We start from the raw sequence: 6262 nt of genomic DNA on the forward strand, positions 1-6262 counted from the left end.
CAACAGCAGTGACATCACCAACAGCAGTGACATCACCAACAGCAGTAACATCACCAACAGCAGTGACATCACCAACAGCAGCAACATCACCAACAGCAGTGACATCACCAACAGCAGCAACATCACCAACAGCAGTGACATCACCAACAGCAGCAACATCACCAACAGCAGTAACATCACCAACAGCAGTGACATCACCAACAGCAGTGACATCACCGACAGCAGTAACATCACCAACAGCAGTAACATCACCAACAGCAGTGACATCACCAACAGCAGCAACATCACCAACAGCAGTAACATCACCAACAGCAGTAACATCACCAACAGCAGTAACATCACCAACAGCAGTAACATCACCAACAGCAGTAACATCACCAACAGCAGTAACATCACCAACAGCAGTGACATCACCAGCAGCAGTGACATCACCAACAGCAGTGACATCACTAACATCACCAACAGCAGTGACATCACCAACAGCAGTGACATCACCAACAGCAGTGACATCACCAACAGCAGTAACATCACTAACATCAGTAACATCACCAACAGCAGTAACATCACCAACAGCAGTGACATCACCAACAGCAGCGACATCACCGACAGAAGTGACATCACCAACAGCAGTGACATCACCAACAGCAGTAACATCACCAACAGCAGTAACATCACCAACAGCAGTGACATCACCAACAGCAGTGACATCACCAACAGCAGTAACATCACCAACAGCAGTGACATCACCAACAGCAGTAACATCACCAACAGCAGTGACATCACTAACAGCAGTGACATCACCAACAGCAGTGACATCACCAACAGCAGTGACATCACCAACAGCAGTGACATCACCAACATCAGTGACATCACCAACAGCAGTGACATCACCAACAGCAGTGACATCACCAACAGCAGTAACATCACCAACAGCAGTGACATCACCAACAGCAGTGACATCACTAACAGCAGTGACATCACCAACAGCAGTGACATCACCAACATCAGTGACATCACCAACAGCAGTGACATCACTAACAGCAGTGACATCACCAACAGCAGTGACATCACCAACATCAGTGACATCACCAACAGCAGTGACATCACCAACAGCAGTGACATCACCAACAGCAGTGACATCACCAACAGCAGTGACATCACCAACATCAGTGACATCACCAACAGCAGTGACATCACCAACAGCAGTGACATCACCAACAGCAGTGACATCACCAACATCAGTGACATCACCAACAGCAGTGACATCACCAACAGCAGTGACATCACCAACAGCAGTGACATCACCAACAGCAGTGACATCACCAACAGCAGTGACATCACCAACAGCAGTAACATCAGTTTAACACGGAGGCTTTCGCGACCAATATTATTCATAATCAACGTTTTTGGGTTTAGATCGCGTTATTTATAAATGTGTCGTAACCCTCCACCACCCGAATTGTAAATGTTGTGGTTTCGCGCTTCAACGCACCGGTGGGCTAAAGCAGTGAACTAATTTGTCTTTTGTCAACGTGACACTTTTTTACTGATTGGCCGTGTCGGGTGGTGGAGGGTTACGACACATTTATAAATAACGCGATCTAAACCCAAAAACGTTGATTATGAGCAGTAACATCACCAACAGCAGTGACATCACGTGGTTGATGTGCAAGGTCACTGCGGATTAAGTCGACGACCCCCGTCCCACCCCGGGTTGCTATTTGTCCAGGCGAATTGATGAGAGAGGAGAGACGAGGAGGAGGAGAGACGAGGCTTGATCAAGGATCAAGCGGGGAAGATTCAGAACCTCGTGGAGAGGAAGACCTCCTCACGTGAAGGGAATGAGAGAGGGTGATGATGATGATGAAGAGAGAGGGTGATGATGATGATGATGAGAGTGTGGTGATGATGAGAGAGGAGGAGGGGGGGAAGAGACGAGGATTGGCGTGAAGGGAATGAGAGAGGGTGATGATGATAATGATGAGAGGGTGATGATGATGAGGGTGGTGATGATGAGAGAGGGTGGTGATGATGATGAGAGAGGGTGGTGATGAGGAGGAGGAGAGGGGGAAGAGACGAGGATTGACGTGAAGGGAATGAGAGAGGGTGGTGATGATGATGAGAGGATGATGATGAGAGAGAGGGTGATGATGATGATGATGAGGGTGATGATGATGATGAGGGTGATGATGATGATGACAGGGTGATGATGAGAGAGGGTGATGATGATGAGAGAGAGCGGGGGGAGAGAGGCGAGGCGAGGCGTCGTGGCAGAGCCCTGCATACGTGGACGTGCACCGCCTGAAATGAAGCCTCGGGGCGAGTGTCAACGCGGGGAGACCCAACAGAGGGCTCACAGGGGTCTCACATGGGTCTCTAAGGGGTCTGCTGGCAACCCACAGCTCCTTCCCAGGGCTCGACGATGACCACCCCCACCCCGTCATAGCGACCCCACAGAGAGAGAGCCGATAGCGATCTGAGGTAGGGCTCCATTCGGGAGTAGCAATGAGCCCGAGACAGAAACATCACAGGGGCCGCCTCAAGGTTGGGGGGGTGGGGTGGAGGCAATAGGAGCCTGAATAGGACGCGACATGGTCCTGACTGGACCCCGTGACAGGGAGCCGACAGGGAGCACGACAGGGACCCCCCCCCTCCCCAACATCGGCGCGCCGCCCTCACCTGTCTGTCGACGGCTCCCCCGAGGCCGCGCGCGCGGAGGCGGTCTCCCTCCCTCAGCGGCCTGCCTCAGTCCGTCTCCCGCGGTGCCTCCCGATGCGCGTGGCCCAGAGAGTCGAGGGGCAGGAGGAGGAGGAGGGGGGCAGGAGGGGGGCGGTGGTTGAGGGGAGGCCCTGAGGCGGACGCGGCCCTTGGGCCTCTTTGCCTCTCTGCGACCCGGGCGGCCCGCGATGGCGTCCGTCCCGTGACGTCAACTGTTGCCGGCCGCGCGATGACGTCACTCTTGCCGGCTCGCGCGATGACGTCACTCTTGCCAGCCCGCGCGATGACGTCACTCTTGCCGGCTCGCGCGATGACGTCATTAGCGGAGACCACGCGATGACGTCGCTCTCCACCCGGTGACGCCCGTCGCCGACCGCGGGGCATTGGCGTGGCGATTCGGTCGCGATGACGTCACCAAAGAAATTAGCGCGGCCGCGCGCCGTCACGAACTTTTGCAGAGTAAAGTGGACGATGACGTCACACCCAACAAGTGCATATTTCAGCGCTTTGAAATGACGTCACCGCGAGTTCTGATAGCGACGTCATTTGTGTGTGTTTGTGTTCAGCTGCGGTCAACCAAGCGTGACGTCACCGATGCAGCTCCACCGAGCGATGACGGTGACCTTCCACCCCTCTCACAGCCTGCAAGCCTTGGACCTTTAGACTGACCCCAGAAGCCGACAGCCACACACAAAGACAAAGGTCACCCGTGTAGCCTTAACAGACTGTAGGGGCAAGTGCTGCTAGCGAGTAGCACCTATAAAGGTTGGCACGGCACACGAAGGGATGGGTGGCCAGCACCCCGCCCGACCACCTTTGTCTCCCCAGTCGCGATGTTTACACATCGCACCAGGTACTAATTTGAGGCTGAGTCGACCTAGGGGAGGGCCCAGGACCGCTTCAGGCAATCGCCACTGATGTTGGCCGTGAGCGGGAATCGAACTTCGTAGCGCAGTGCGCTAACTACGACACTACCGCTCCAACAATCGCACACAATATACACACGCACACAAGCACGTTTAGAAACATGCAATTGAGATTATTTGCATTGTTTTGCTGCTGTAAATGTCCCAGTAATAAGACACCTTGTCGCGCTATAATTTATGGCCAGATCCGTTATGGAAAGTCATACCTCGGTATACGACCGCTTTGGAATGTCGAAATTGGTACACGTCGTGTTATGACGGGGAAAAATTGTCTTGGGAAAGATTGTTTAAAAATATTTTATTTTTTATTTTCAATGATAGAATATAGTATTGTCATCAGTATGACATACCTATACCAAGTTTGCAGTCGATACATCGGGAATATGGGTGAAATTGAGTTACAAGATTTGAGGATACAACACATACAGTATGTTAAATAAAAGCGTGTAAAAAGTACAAAAATATGTTTTGGATTTTCTATGATAGAATATCGTATTGTCATCAGTATGACATACCTATACGAAGTTTGCAGTCGATAGCACATTGGGAAGTGTGTAAAAATTGAGTGACAAGATTTATTTTTTGAAGATACAACAGACAAAGTGAGTTAAATAAAAGCGTGTAAAAAAGGCAACAATAGTGGACTGGTTAAATGAGCGAAACTAATTAATTCCACAAGTTTGCCGAACACCATACGATATCTGTTGAAGGTGTACAACTGGCAATACAATTTAAAGGTGGCTTCTGCAAGGTTGAGTGTTTGTGTGTCGCGAAACGTAGGACGTTTCCAATCTGTGCATGTTGAGACAATGTAATACGTGAATTACTTATGGCAAAACATTGAATTAACCACACATACTTGTTGCAAAACAAACAGGCTAAACAAGGCAAAACACACCTTCTTCCAACTGATAAACATCTGGAATTCTGGCCAAACATGTGCTTAATGCAGCCTTGTTGCCTTGAAAAAGGTATCTATTTGGTGTTAACACCTGTTTTATTGACAGAAAGGGTAAAACATTATTCTTTTCATCAGTTTTGATATTGGCAAAAAAGGTCCCGTAGACACGTTCAATTAGAGCCCAAGCAAAGTGAGAAACATTGATGAGAAAAGTGGACGTGAGCAAGACGTTTCGCTGTTAGGGATTAATGCCTGGTGTTGCCTGAGGGATGGCAACGGCATGGGCAAGCCTTCATCCAGCAGCGGACAGATCAGAGTGTGCGTAGACAATGGCTATGGGGAATTCAGTAGATCAGTGCTCGAAGATCAGGATTTCGCAGATGACATAGCCCTGCTCTCTTCAAAACCCATATGCTGGAGAAAACAACTCTGTTGAGCCAGTTTGTTGAGCAACTAGGCCTGCAGATAAACGTAGAAAAGACCCAAGAAATGAAAATAAATACAGCAATAAATGCAACAATCAGGGGAAAACCACTGGAACAGGTTGATAGTTTTACATACCGTGGCGCTATAATAAGCAAAGAAAATTATACATCAAAACTCCAGGCTAAACAGGGCAAGACACACCTTCCAACTGATAAACATCTGGAATTCTGGCCAATACATTTTAAAGACAAAGGTACGAATATATAACGGCAATGTAAAATCATTGTTACTCTACAAAAGTGAAAGTTGGAGAACCGCCAAGATAGACATGAGCTCCCCCTATCAACCTTCCACCTAAACCGCCTGACGAAAACCTGTCGCATCTTCTGGCCAAACAAGATTTCAAACCGGGACCTGTAACATCGAGACCAATTCAAAATGCATAACGCGGGACTTAACAGAGAGAAAACTCAGGTGGCTGGGACACGTGCTGAGAATGGAACCAGAGTCCATTGCGAAAACTGCTCTGCGGTGGACACAAGAGAAAAGACCGCGGGGCAGGTTGAAGATCAGCTGGTGACGCACCATTCAAAACCAACTAAAGACCACGGGGGGCCTTGTCTTGTGGTGAAGCAGAGAAAGCTGCTAAAGGCCGTCCGGCATGGTATGGGCTTGTTGTGTCCTCATGCTCTACAGAAAACAAAGAGGAGTAAGATAAGATAAGACAATGGCTGATAATTGTTTTTTTACCCTTTTATCTGGCAACAAAACTGACACCTTTTTTACAAGGAGTCATGTTTGCATAGACCGCAATACCTGCAGCCATAATGCAAACAAAAAACATAACTCTGATAATGTGCACTGTCCTTGAAGTTGATTGGTCCACACCCGAGACAGCTTTCCTTAGAGCCTAGTCTCACATGGGTTGGACCAGATGACGCCAAAAGGCGCACAACTCAAAGACAATGGCACCATCAGAGGATGAGAGCTCGGGGTAAGTATTTACACCATTGGAACCTCATTTGCCAGTAAAAAATATAATTAGTTTTTTACCCTTCTATCTGGCAACAAAACTGACACCTGTGCCAGATAGAAGGGTAAAAAAACCAATGATCATGTTTTTTACTGGCAAATGAGGTTCCAATGGTGTAAAGACAATGGCTGCCGACTGATAAGAGCATCTAAAACAGGAAGAGCATCTCAATGTTCCTCAGGGTGAAAGCATGCGAGCAAACAGTGCAAACACCGAGGCAACAACAACGGGCAATCAATCCTCCCTCCCACGTGGTCA

The 6262-nt window shown here is 48.9% G+C and overlaps 1 protein-coding gene across 2 annotated transcripts in view; it reads right to left on the minus strand.

The window, feature by feature from the left end:
* The window catches only part of ITSN1 (intersectin 1), a 57342-nt gene extending 54401 nt beyond the window's left edge, over positions 1 to 2941 (minus strand). For both annotated transcript variants that reach the window (XM_078616205.1, XM_078616204.1), the window contains exon 1: positions 2680 to 2941. The gene's annotated coding sequence lies outside the window, so the exon portion shown is untranslated. The remainder of the gene's footprint in view (positions 1 to 2679) is intronic.
* Between the last annotated feature and the right edge of the window lie 3321 nt (positions 2942 to 6262).

This window comes from Lampetra planeri, chromosome 50, assembly GCF_965212315.1.
Source record: "Lampetra planeri chromosome 50, kcLamPlan1.2.h2, whole genome shotgun sequence".
NCBI lineage: Eukaryota > Metazoa > Chordata > Hyperoartia > Petromyzontiformes > Petromyzontidae > Lampetra > Lampetra planeri.